The 14703-nt window shown below is 43.5% G+C and overlaps 1 protein-coding gene across 1 annotated transcript in view; it reads right to left on the bottom strand.

Moving 5' to 3' along the window:
- The window catches only part of gpc1a (glypican 1a), a 34740-nt gene that overhangs the window by 9344 nt on the left and 10693 nt on the right, over positions 1-14703 (bottom strand). The window lies entirely within an intron of this gene.

Below are 14703 nucleotides of genomic sequence, written 5' to 3'. Positions count from 1 at the left end.
AAGAACTGATCGTTACTATAAGAATAAAGAAATATACAGAACAGGAGAAAACAGTGCTCCTCTTCAACATTCATTCTGACCTTCAGGGGAAACGCAGGTTCATGTAAAGATGTTCTTTCATACAAATAAATGTATTCACACATGAGAAAAAACAGACTGAAGCATTAGTCTCTTGATGCTAGATGCCTCAGGATTGTGTCTGTATATGTGTGTATGTGTGTGTGTGTGTATGCCTGTTCACATCTGGGAAGGTTAAGGGTGAGTAAGTACCCCACAGCTGTGTCTCTTCCCTCTTTAACAGGCCCTGAGTTGGTGTGTGTGTGTGTGTGTGTGTGTGTGTGTGTATGTGTGTGTATGTGTGTGTGTGTGTGTGTGTGTGTGTGTGTGTGTGTGTGTGTGTGTGTATGTGTGTGTGGATTTGGGGGCAGAATTTGCCGACTGTGGTAAGTGGAGCAGAAGAGTAGACGCCTTCATCATCACTGCTCTATGAATCTTTCATTGGCACTTGCACTTGCCAGTGGTACGTGTGTGTGTGTGTGTGTGTGTGTGTGTGTGTGTGTGTGTGTGTGTGTGTGTGTGTGTGTGTGTTACCACCAAGTTTTTCAATCCTCACAGCTGATATGGTTGGATTAGCTTTCCCATACAGGAGGAGCCTTCCACCCCTTATAGTTTTTATTTGATTGGTCAAATATAAAATGTTTTTTGCGTCGTTTGTGATAATTGTGGACACGTTTGGGTGTTTTTCCCCCCCGACGACACATCAAGCTACATCAGAGGTTGACGATAAAGACACTGACAGCACGCTGAGCTGCTGAGGCTGGACTGCTCCACATGCAGGACTGAGTCATCGCCCTGAGATAAAAGCCTAATAAAATGCTTCTCTCTGTTTATATGAGCAAACATTTTTTTATTTAATGGAGGAGATTGAGATGATTTGTAAATATAGGCCCCTGTGGTTTGGCGTTCGCCCCAAATCTCAAGCCACCTAATAAAACAGAAAGCTGGAGGCATGAACAGGTTTCATTTTCATTCCTATGCATTTATTTTGCAATGCAGTCGAGTATGGAGGCTCCGAGGGGATAAAGTCTTTCCCTGCATGATAAGACAAACCCAATGATGACCATTACTTAGAAGTATGTATACAGGAAGCCAAAATATGTATTTATCCCACTGAAGCCTAAAAAAACTATGATTTTATAATCATATATTGGAAAGAAACTCTACAACTTTAAAGACAATTGGTCCGAGGCTCCGGTTCAGCTTCAGAGTCACATCCACGTTGGAGTGATTCCTTTGCTTAAAACTGCACCCTGAACATTACATATCGAAAAGAACATCGTCTTTCGGGGGGGTGAACATGTGCTGCAACTAATGTTAGCATCTCGTTGTCGGTTTGCTCACTGACCCGGACGACACAGGGCGTTTTACCACAGACACATATGCTTTACTGCATTCCTGGGTTTGCTGGGTAATGGGAGCAGCTGGCATCCTGCTATAAAACCTTAATTTGCTTGGAATAACAGAAATAAGCACAGTGGCGACGCACTAACTAACACATGGGCAAAGAGCAAGCTTGCAAACATGCAGGCAGACTGAACGGGCTTTCGTCAGGGAGGTGCCTTGCTCAAGGAGAGGAGAGAAAAGGATGTGGGTCAGTCCCTGTAGCCTGTTTGGCTGCTCACGCTCGTTTTGCCCTCGAGCTTCAGCATATATTTAGAGAAGTCCACATCCTTCAGGGCAACACACACACACACACACAAACACAGGTTGGAACTACACTTGCAGGGACCCTCATTGATTGTTTCCTTAACGCCCGAGGCCGCGCTGATGCAAGAAAAACCAAGATACTGAGCATTTTAGAGGGAGAGAGAGAGAGACAGAGAGGAATCGGGACTGCAAGTGAAAGTGAGCTGGAAATCTCTCATTGTTTATAATAATTTCTTTACATTTAAATGCATATATATATCAGCCATCAGGGTTAATCATGAAATGAACTAGGTTATACAAAGTGTTTTCCAACCCTGTGTAAAGTGAAAAGTGTTTATTGCTGCTCTTAATTACAACCCTCAGTGAAGAAGTGGTTTCATTTAGAGGAAGAGAAGTGGTGCGTCACTGAGACGTGGACATCTGGACGTCATTCACGCTGCTGCACTTGGTTGTTCCCACGAAAGACTGGAGGTGAAGTTTTGTCAACATGTTTCATCATTAAAAAAATCTACTTGTCTGACATAAAGTTGGTTTTGGAAAATTGCAAACCCTGAATTACTGCAGATATTATATCGAACGGTGAATTCATGCTGTTTGCATGTGGACGAGAGGCCAAAACGCAGAGGAAATCGCTTATAATGTAAAAGTTTGGAAAATACTTAAATGAGAATCAGGATCGAGTTAATTGAAAAGAGGGTTTTCACGTACAAGGGCTTTTCTTTGGTGTTTCGGTGCATTAACGATGAACACAGTGAGTAGAAAGTGAAGGGAAAGATGAAGCAATTTAAAACGTGCTGTGGGTATGAAAAGATAAAAGCAGGAACTTTAAAGAGCAGAATCATAAATGAAAGCTGTTCAATAAAAATAAAACATCTGTGATATTTCTGCTCTCAGAGTCCAAGCATGAGATTCAAACTATGAAAATATGGAAGAGGACACAGAAAACGCAACAGAATCTTTTAACCAAAGAACATTGATTTGATAATGTTCTCTTCAACATATCACAACATCTTCTTTTCCATTAAATCCAGAGACCTGCTCGATTGGCTCAGTTTCCCGGCAGCTCCGTGTCCCTCCTACTTAACTTTAACACCTGACAGAGAAACATCCGACCTCGGCAGAGTCGGAGCGTCTCCTGACTGATGCAGCAGCAAAACATGTTCACACCTCGACAGAACAGACTCTGACTGTGTTTCCCCACAATGTGCGTGATGTCTGAGGTGTTGTTTTCAAGTGTGACTTTTGTTTCATTTACAGTTGTGAGGAGCGTGGAAAGGGAAAACAGCTTTGTGAGAAGCTGACGGCTCTTTAGACTGGAGCTGCTTCACAGTGATGAGCAGCTCAGAGGATCATGAATCCTGTAGATGCAGAAAATGAAATATCTCCTCCTGAATATAAAGAGCTCAGTGGTGACTGAACATCTGCAGCCAAGGTGGAAAGACTTAAAACCTTTTATCAGATCTGGGCTGACATGATGAGTGTTGACCAGGAAAATGTGTTGACGATAAAACATCAACACAAAGAACAGAATCAGTCGATAATGTGCACAAGAAAAGTAAAGAAAAGTCTCCTGGGTTTAATAAAATCCAGCTTCACAATTTACAATAATCATCATTATCCAACTTCAGAGCTCAAATGCAGCCTCACGGATTCAAACCAACAACCTCAGTGTGGTTTCTGTAAATCACTCGAGGATGTGGCCGAGGTAAAAACCCAGACAGAGTTTATTCTCCTCATTAGACCGAAATCCTGATGAGGTGAATTCCTCAGTATCGATAAATGAATTAAATGGTGAATATCTCCCATGTTCAGAATGCAGTGCGGTGTTCTGCCCCGGGGCATCCTGCACTTAATCACAAGTGCATCCACTTACTTTGAATCTTGTTTTTGTTTTTTTCGCCTGCAGATGTGCAACAGTTTAAAATTGTCGCCATGGAAACCACATCAAGACGACACTGCTTAGCCATTCATTTCCTTTTTTCCTATCAAAAGCATCTGGTTCTCACTTTCTTCTCTCGGTCGCCCCCTCCCTCCCTCCCTCTCGGGAGATGGGATTCTTCTTCTTTCTTTTTTCTCTCCCTGCATTCCTTAGCGGCAGGCCCAGCATACCTGAGCCCGTCTCGACAAGTGAGAAAACCTCAGCACGCGTGCCAAGCCGCCAAACAGGTAGCACCTGGGTAGCACCCCCCACTCCTGGGCTGACGAGAGGCCGTCGGGCCTGGCATCAAAGAGCTGAACCACTCCGAGGAAATGTGGAGTTAGGCCGGAGGAGCACTTGCTTCTAACGACACGTAGACCTACGGCTTTCTTTTGCGAGTCCTGCAACTGTTTGGTGTGTTGTCGGATTTTAATGCTAGATTTAATACACACATGACCCACAGGTGGCAGTGTAGGGGCAGTTTGTGTCAGTAAGGAAGGCATCAGCAATAAACATGGAGGAGAGATCTGTTCGCAATGATACCTCGACTCGGAAACCTGCAAAAGTCGAAGACCGCTACGCCATATTTTGTATTTATCTAAATACTGTCAGTGGTGCGCCCTCTGGTGGAATACTCCAGTAGCATGCGTAGTACAACAGTTTAATGCTCAGGACCGGTCCTTAGCCGGCTTACGTGCTAATGTGCTATGCTAACTATCAATGCAACGCTACAGAGAAGTTCTCAGGAAATGAAATCCTCCACACGCCACCAGCTGCCTCGGCCTTTACTTCTGCATATCTCTGCTTTTCTGCCTGTTGTCTCATCTGCAATCAGAAACTTGGCTCAGCAACTGAAATACAACGGAACTCAAAATAAAATCCAATCGAGCCAAACGGTCACCAAGCCAAGCCAACGCATTCTGGTTATGGCAACACCCAGATTTAATCGAAACCAGCACTTTGTTGATACAGCAATTTCTGTTATCGCCTGACTGCAGCTGTCTGTTTACCACAGATTGACACTTGGAATTAATTAATTTCTCTCAGTGTTTCGGTGCCGACGTGTTTGTCAGGAACACTTATTGGTTTGGTGTCTGGCAACAAACAATCGGTTCTATTTGCCCTCTAGGAAATTGAGTGGACGTTAATGAGAATATTTTTTCGTCTTATTTTATATAATTTCCTTGCTGCTAATTTTTGAAATGACTTTAATGATGTGGGAAGTTAATTTGATTAACTGAGTAGTGTAGAACAATATCTCTATAGAGCCAAATTAATATCACTAATATAAAATCTCTCTCACACTGTACACACACACACACACAAACACACACTCTTACAGTTGTTGCCGTGACGAGGTGGATCAGGGTCACCAGACATACAGCTAAGAAAATCAGGTCACTGTATTTCATTTCACACACACACACACACACACACACACACACACACACACACACACACACACACACACACACACACACACAAACACACACACACGCACACGTACCCCTGGCAAGTGCAAGTACACATAATTGTCTTTCTATAACTGTGAGGACCCTTTGTGACATAATTCATTAATGCATTCCTCTGCCTCTTATCATCATTCTAACCTAATTCTGTGACGACATGTCCTCACAACCATAGAAACACACATACACACACACACACACACACACACACACACAGACACACACACGCACACACACACACGTATTGTTACTTAGACATAATACCCTGAGGTTGTAGGTTACGCTGAATGGTTATACATACAGGATAATCCCAGATCTGACACACACACACACACACACACACACACACACAGCTCGGTCTGACAGTGAGAAACTCCTGCAGCCAAAACAAATGAACATCCCAACTTATCCCTGACGTCTGAACCGAGAGACAAAAACCCAGAGACAGACAGACTCAACAATTAGAACTTTGATCATAACGAAGCACCTGAGCGACTTCACTCTGCCGACCCGGTTCAAAGCTGCCTCGGCTGCACTTTGTTCAATCATAACTTATTACAGACAATTTCCCCCGAACCATGAAAAATACAAGATCACTTTTGTTTTAGTGGAGAAAGTGCCGCGTCGTTTGTAATATCTGAGGCTGCTGAGGCGTCCGGGCGAGTTCAATGAGACGAGTAAATCCACTTCCACTCGGCGCCGCGGCGTGGAGGCGCTCCATCACACGAGTAACCTGCTCTGACGCTGCAGACTAATCTCCCGGAGCTCGGGCGATGCTGAGTCAGCACAGTAAAGCACAACTTAAGGCTCTGAAATGACTAGTTTCCAGATGTTGAACCATTGCTCAACCTGTTTCGGCTGCTGACTCGGGGATAAAACGGGACGTGGACAAACAGCTCCCGCTGCGTCGGTGTTGTTCAAACCAGAGAAACAATTACAGCCTGAGACTCTGAAGTTTGTTTACAACCAGTGTTGGACGATGATGTCGTTTTAACGCTGCGTTCTCACATCACAACAGCTACTTCTGGGAAAACCATCAACTTTATTTAAAGTAGAGTTCCCAACGTGTCCTGATCAAACCCTGGTGGCTGCTTAAGGTATAGGTCATAACCCACGCCTCCTCCATGTTGGTTGATGGGACAAATCACAACGACCAACTCGTAATATTTAAGGACACAAGAATATCACCATGACAGAAAAAGCAACTATACTACGCATCATTAACAAACACTACACGTTATTAAAATACTTCAAAAACACTTCCCTACACAAATGCAGAAAGAATGAGAACAAATAATCTGTGAATCACGTGACTACACATGCTTCCTACATGCTTGAATGCCCACGTGTGCTCGAATGCGCACGAGTCACACGGGAGCTGGAAATGAGAACACGTGACCATGAAGGAACTTTCATCTCCTGCTGAGATGAAAGTTTGCCACAGGAAGTGACCTCGCACTGTAACGGTCTGTCTCATTGTGACTGATCTGACCTTTGACCTCTGGGGCTACACAGACAGGAACACACAAACGGTACAGTGAACACATACATGACACATGCAGCATGACAATTTGATTGCTTTACAAATACAATGTACAACCAGTGTTAAAACACACACACGCACACACACACGCTCACACACACACACACACACACACACACACACACACAGAGTCTGCCATCACACACCACATCAAAGCAGCTTATTGCTGAGCAGTAAAAGTGGTGCAGTGCTTTGAATTTATTTCCTTCAGTCGGACGTTTATTCACTGCTTCCCTTTCTTAATGAGCGTCTTACAATAACCCTGTCACTTCCTGTGGCAAATTACTGCCAGCTAAACGAAGGGCTGATGCTGCATCGGTGTGTGTTTGTGTGTGTGTGTGTGTGTGTGTGTGTGTGTGTGTGCGTCTCCTCACCATTTTAAAGGCACCTGTGTGTGATTTAAGGTTCCACATGGCCTTCCTACCAAAGCACACTTTTACCGTTTTTACTATCCATTGAAACACGAGGGGGGGGAGGGTGGAGGAGAGAGTCGCAGCGGCGTTATGATGAAGAAGGGGAGAGAGAGAGAGTGAGAGAGAGAGAGATGGAGGGATGAGAAGGCGATAAAAAGGAAATGAGATAAAAGGCAGAGGTGGGAGAGGTGGGGGGGGGCAGGAGATCGCCGGTGCAGAAGCAGAAGCTGTAATTTACTTCTAAGTGTCTAATAAATGTGAAATCCTTTCCCTGTTAATCGTGATTTAAAGTCTTTTCTTATCCTGGTATATTCACAGTTTCTCCCGAACTCTTTTCTTTTAACCGATAGATTGAAGGTTGAACATGAACAAAAACAACGGTTGATTCTGCAGTTTTTTTAGCAGTTCATTAAATCTGTGGTCAACGACAAATCAATGAGGCGTCTTGTCTGGTGGCGTTTATCGATGTTTGGATGTTTACAGAAAATATAGTAGAAACTTCTCTTGTTGCCGCAGATTCACCTCAAAGTAAAGGTGAGGATCAGTCGATAAGACAATATCTGAATCGTCCCTGTGTGAGGACATGGGACGTATGGTTTCTGTATCTTAGTTTGGGGTTTTGAAATTATTACTATCCTGATAATATCTCCTTAAAATGATAGTGAAGTACTGTGGCACTGACCTCAGAGCAGGTTTCTGCTGGTCACTCTCGCGGCTGGGATAATGAATATTGCTGTTCTGTTTTTCGCCAGGTGTAAGATAGTCCCCTAGATATATATTTATACATCATATATTAACTCTTTTCTCCTGAGTAAATTGTGACAAGGCAACATCAGGGTTTCCCCCAGAAAACTTGCTAAGCCTGGTGGTAGGGCTGCTAGAAGGCACCCGCGGGGGGGGGGTTGTTGAGTCGGATTTTGAGCTGGACACCATTGTTTCTTATACTCTAAACATGTTGCACTTTGTTTAATATGCACACCTAACTTTTTTATTTTGATAAGGGGTTAAATAGATACTTTGATATCTTTTTGAGTTGCACTGCTGACTTAACTTATAAGCCCTCTTTTTTATTTATTTTTATCACGTTGGAGTTGCTAGTTTAAACCTACAGTTTTGCACTTTAATATTTGAGCCTTTGTTTACATTTTATTTTGTGCTGCATTATATGGTGACATACAGTTTGTTGTTGAAATAAATTAAACACAGAACTTTGTAGGGCTATTTGAGTCCTCATATTTGTGGAAAATGTATGAAATAAGAAGTACCCTATTTTTAAATAAATAAAACCAAATAGCTGCAGCCTAATCGTGTAACGGACTAGGTTTATGTTTGGTTTTGACTTATGTTCAGTAAAACACTGTGTTGAAGGAGCGTTCTGATGTCTGAGGGTCAGTGAAGGTGACGTATGTTCAGTAAAACACTGTGTTGAAGGAGCGTTCTGATGTCTGAGGGTCAGTGAAGGTGACGTATGTTCAGTAAAACACTGTGTTGAAGGAGCGTTCTGATGTCTGAGGGTCAGTGAAGGTGACGTATGTTCAGTAAAACACTGTGTTGAAGGAGCGTTCTGATGTCCGAGGGTCAGTGAAGGCGTCTGGGTGGGACATGTGACTGTTTGGACCAATAGGATGGTTGCTTGGGGATCGGGGCTCAATGAGGAAGTGAAGTGTTGTTGATGTGCGCGAGTGACGGATTTTTTTTTTTTTTAAATAAAAAAAACATGCAACGCTTAGCCTGGCGGGGGGGGGGAGTAAGGCCTGGCGGCCCGCCAGGCCTATACAGCACTGGGGGAAACCCTGAACATTGAGGTGCTATAGTTATTATTTCATTGGAACTTGGTGGAAGATGCAGGTTGGGTCAGGGGAGAAAGACCGAATGGAGCAGATCTGATTAAAGGTGGATGGATTCAGGAATTTCATCACTATCATCACGAGATTTATTTTGCCGGTTATGGGTTTTTCTTGACAAATGCTGCTTTTTCTTTATGAAAAACATCAGGTTTTCTTTGAGGACTGATATTTCTGAGTTCTATTTGATGCAGCTTGATAGAATTTATTGGGACTGTTTAACCTTGGCGGAGGTACATCTCTTATTAGTGCTCTTCCAGTTTTAGGACACAGAAGCACTTGAAGTGTGTTTTTGATCACGTGTGATTAAATAAAAAGACACATTGCGTCTGAAGCTACTGTACATTTCTCAGTTTTCAACCCGATCATCATTTTTTCCCTAAACTTCATCCTCGAGCCGAGTGCTTAAACAAAACCTTAAAAATGTTTAATATTGCCTTAAATGTGGATATTAAACGGACGGATTACATTCTTCTCAACATCAAACTATTCTTGGAGGTACTGCTTCACTCCTATATTCTCTGTTTTGCTTCTTCTCTTAACAACAATGGCCATATTAAAGTATATAAACAGAATTTATTGCGTCCAGAAGAACAAATGAAAACGCTGATGCTTTGAAGCTCTTCAGTCCGGACCAACAGCGGAGAAGAAGAAGCGAGAGGGAGGTGTAGACACGCGGTGTTGTGGGTGAACCTCTCCTCGTTTTTATACCATTACCAAAGTAAAAATAGTGCCACAGTCCTGCCCTGTCTGCTGCCCAGTGTGTGTCTGTGTGTGTTCACATGGCACCGGCTTCACCGTATAATACCATAATTCTATGTCATTTTCCAGGAGCAGTTAAATGCTCTTAAACTAACTACTACTTTCACATCCCGTCACTCGGGCTGTAAAAAAAAATAAAAAAAGTCCCAGCACGTGCCAACTGGTGTGTGCCACTCTGGGGAGAAGTCAGCTTCCCAGCGCTCACGTGCACGTGGATGCAGATAACGCCGTTGAGGGCAGAGGTCACGTCAGCTATCTTTGACTGCTGGGATTAGCCCTTGTTTACAGTTGACCGTAAACGAGAGATCGCGTTGCCCTTCGCGTCAGATCCGGTGGAATCGTTAAGTAACCGGAGAAATACAGCGAGGTCCTGAGAAGTTCAAACACGCTTCGAGAGAGAGAGAGAGAGTTGAGAAGACACACAACTACGAGTGAGAGTGTGTGTGTGTGTGTGTGTGTCGATCCCTCTGTGGGAAGGTCAGTGCATTAGCTGTCATCCTCTGTACTGAAAAGCGCTAACACATACAGTGGATTAACAGGCCAGGATTAGCAGGAGATTAGACATCAGCCCCTAATCCAACAGCACAGTGTTAGTGCTGGAGAATGAGAGGTGGGAATGAATTCATGTGAGCATGCAAGTGTGTGTGTGTGTGTGTGTGTGTGTGTGTGTGTGTGTGTGTGAGTGTGTGTCGGGCAGGGGGGGGAGCTGATTCTCCATTGCGGCTCCTTCTCAGCAGGAGGCATCGAATCGCAGTGCTCACAGAACATTAGGTCACGGCCTGAGGTCGGGCGTTTCCAGGTCACGTCTTGTGTGTCGGATCTGAGTGAATGTGGCCGAGACGACACCGGGTCGGAGTCGCTGGCAGAACAGAAACCACGTGGTCCAGAGAGTTTAAATAAAGTGATCAGAGCTATGATCTTCTACTCGAGGATTAATTAACGAAGACACATGAATAAGTCTTCAAGAAAACACTCTTTACCTCTAACAGATTATTGCTCTCGTGCAGCACTGGGCCCTAAACAAGCATCTTGACGAGTTTCTAAACGAAGCAGTTGTCTCTTTCCCAATCAGCCGCCACATTGTTTAAACTACAAATCCTCTTGTGTTGATCTGAGCTCGTGGGTATTAAAACGAGATGCCGTCAGGAGCATCGTTGGCACTTTGTCTAGATTGGTTCATCCAGTCTGCGTGCCCAAGTGCCCATGGGCAAGATACCCAACCCCCACATTGCCCCTGATGTGTGTGAAAGGTGTGAGTGGGTTTAGTAGCACTGTAGGAATATGTGAGTGAATTGTAGAATGTGATTTTTAGTGTAAAATGAGTGGTTGATAAGAGTAGAAAAGCCCAATAGAAAAGACAGTACAGGTACAAGCAGGTGGTCGCACAACGCACAGACATACACCGAGCATCCTCTTGAGTTGCAGGGACACCGGGAGACTAGGCCTGTCGCGATATGCAATAAATCAATTAATTGCGCGATAAATTAAAATGAGCGATAATTTTTTGCCGGCTGCAATAAATTCCACCCGCACGCTTCAAAGTAACTGGATATCAAAAGTTTTTAATCCGGTGTATCTGCCCTCTCGGCGGATTGGTGTTTTTTTGCCCCAACTGATTTCTTCAAGGCAGCGCGCAGGGTTAGGCATTCAGTTGGTGATGGTTATTATTTCCTGCAGCGCAGCCTTAAAGGCCGAGCTGAGGGCACAATAAGTTAACCCCCTCGTCACGTGTCAGTCACTTGTAGCATTGGTCTCTATGTGGGAGGCGGAGCCCTGGCGTAGCACAGTGCAGAGTGCAGCATGAAGTCCCGAGAGGAGAAGAGCAAGAGAAAAAACATTTGGAAGAATAAAAAGATGGAGTTGGTGTCTAAGCCGAACGCGACAGCTGCCGTGTGGGAGCACTTCGGCTTCAAACCCAACGGCCGAGGCGAACCAAATAACCTATGCGAGCCGACATGTCGCATTTGTTTGAAAACAATATTGACAAAACGCGGCAATACAACAAACCTGCATCTTCACCTAAAACACATTCCTTGTTTTTGGTTCTGTTTGGTTTTTATTCAAGAGCATTTTTGGTTAAAATAATTTTATTTATTGTTTTTGGATGTTTTGTTAATTAATTCTGGATATTTTAAATGTCTTCCAGATGTCCAGTTCCAGTGTTCTTTAAAAATAAAAGTTTATTGATCTTCGAAAGGGTGTACTTGCATTATTATGCCATTATCATTATATAAGTTGAAAATGGTGTCAAAACGGCAATATTATCGCTTATCGCAATAATTTCTGGGGCAATTAATCGCACAGAAAAATGTGTTATCGTGACAGGCCTACGGGAGACGACACCCTAAACAATCCTCACGATTAATTAAGGGACCAAGTCAAACCTGTCTGAACCCTGCGCCTGGTTCCAGACCAGCTCTCCCAGCATGCCCTGCTGCAGGCGCCAAGTGGGAGGAGTCTGGGAGATTCACCTCACCTGGTCCCGCTGCAGGATGTAAGATGGTGGCGTTCAGCCAGGCTCTCTCTCTCTCTCTCTCTCTCTCTCTCTCTGTCTCTCTACCTCTCTCTCTCTTTTGAAGTCTACACCTTCTCTCAAGTCTTTTCTTAACCCGGGTTTGAATTCAGGGAGCAAGGTTTCTGAGTGATGACTATTGTGGATGACGGTTAAAAACATAAATAAGAAAAATTACAGCTGGTAAATAAAGTACGTATATAAATGGTTTCCAATACAATATAACAAATCCTTCAAATCAGTTATGAATATTTGTTGTGATAATGAAGCTTGTTTCAACCTCAACATAAAACTTTGCACTGACAAAGTTTGAGAAGGTTCAAATGAAAAGTGAGGACAATTCAAAGCAGATATTTGAATGTCGTCAGCAGCTCGTCTCCTTCTTCTTCTCTTGACTCTTGTTTGTTGTTTCCCATGATGCCTCTGGGGCAGCACCGCACCGGAGCGGCTGCACTAAGTGTTGGTACATTTCAGAAAACTCCTGTGGGCGCCCTGGTGTATTGTCAGGATGTGACGCACGCTGTGTGTCTTCAAAATGTTACGAGCCAGGCAGCCGGTTTTTATGCAGTTCGCCACCTCTATCAAATAAACTCCTCCGTCAGTCCCGACGGCAAACGATCCAATAAAGCAGAAATACCATAAAAATAACAATAAAGATAACATGAAATAGCCCCGGAGCTGAGACTCGGGAGGTTAGAATGATAAAGTAAAAAGCTGGAGGGAGACTGGCTGCAAGGAGCAAAGTGAAGCTCACAGAAACACAAGCACAGCAGGCGTGCGTGGAATTCAGATTTTCACAGCAACGTGTCTAATTATAGGCCTCCGTGTGATCTTCACTCACGCTCAGAAAACCCTCGAGTACACACAAACACACACACACACACACACTCCGTCTGATTGGTATCAGGTATCACGGGGCATGTGTGGGCTAGAAATTTAACAAATCACCAACTTGCTCTTTCCCTGAACCACTTGAGTTCAAGTTGAAGGCGGCAGCACGGCTCCTTATTGATTTGACCTTTCTAAATCCGCTCCTCAGAAAACGAAAGCAATCACGCATCGCTCCGCCGACACGTTAAGTATCGGAGCTGATGACGGAGCTCGGTTGCCGTTGGAAACCGGAGCCAAGTGTGTTTGTGTGACCGCGCAGAGACGTGACATATTCACCTGAGGACGGCCGGTCAAGTCTCAATGAGATCTGACACAGATAATACCCAACACCCTGATCCCATCAGTGCTCAGAGGGTGTGTGTGTTTGTGTGTGTGTGTGTGTGTGTGTGTGTGTGTGTGTGTGTGTGTGTGTGTGTGTGTGACCTCTCCGGACACTGTGTGACCTCGATTGTTCAGCACTAAATGATTTCAGTCCTTTTTCTTCTTCCAAGACGATGACTCGAGCTATTAAACGTGTGACAGCCCTGCTGGGGTTTGAGGAAAAACACTTAAAAACTCAGTGATTAGCAGTAATGATGAAACGTCTCCCCTGGTGACTGTTCAGTTTATTGAGCAGATCCGCAGCCAATCTTATTCTCAACAAGCTAATTAGACGGTTTAATATGTTTAACTGAAGTCTGGCTGCCATCCATAGAAAACACAACTTTCTGGTTGTTTCACATAAAAAATAGAAGATTAAATAAGTTACAGGAAAAATAACTAGACTGGCATCTAATAGAGAGCAGAACTCAAACAGTCAAGCCAGTCAACGAACCAACCAACTAACTAACTAATCAACCAACCAACCAACCAACCAACCAACCAACCATCTAACTAACTTACTAATCAACCAACCAACCAACCAACCAACCAACTAACTAACTTACTAATCAACCAACCAACCAACCAGCTAATTGACCAACTAACTAACAAAACCAGCAAACAACCAACACTAGCCAGTAGGACAGTCAGTCAACCAACCAGCTAACCAAACAACCAACAATCAATTTCCTGATGCATGACATTAAATACAGTTCATGAGTGTGTGTGTGTGTGTGTGTGTGTGTGTGTGTGTGTGTGTGTGTGTGTATGTATGTGTGTGTGTGTTTGTGTGCTCATGCTGCTGACAGGTTTTTCAGAATAAAACGACATTAAGTAACAAATCAGCTGGACAAGCTGATTAAACAGTAAATTTATCTCCGACCAATTTCTCAACCCATTAAGATGTTATAAATCCTTAAAATTTAAATATAAACTGTAATTACCATTTAATCACAGAAACGCTATTATTGCTATTACCAAATGTCAAGAATATGTATTTCAATTTGAAGTTGAGGTTTGACAGATCATAACAATAACCCACATGTTGAAGAAAACCCTTAGATCTGGTACCTAGTAGTTGCTTTTTAACCCAGAGTGGATTTCAAAGATAAGATCTTTCACAAGGCATCGACAAATATTGAATCTTTTAATTAAATACATGAAGTGCAACTACTACAGTCTGTATGAAATCAAGGTTTTCGTGGTTTTGCACATTTAATGCTCATATTTCAAAGAAAATACCTGAATTACAACACTTAATCCTTCAAATAACCAATTAAAAGA

The sequence above is a fragment of the Limanda limanda genome, chromosome 9, assembly GCF_963576545.1.
Source record: "Limanda limanda chromosome 9, fLimLim1.1, whole genome shotgun sequence".
NCBI lineage: Eukaryota > Metazoa > Chordata > Actinopteri > Pleuronectiformes > Pleuronectidae > Limanda > Limanda limanda.
The sequence above is the reverse complement of the archived record's forward strand: the minus strand, read 5'-3'. Positions and strand labels throughout refer to the sequence as shown.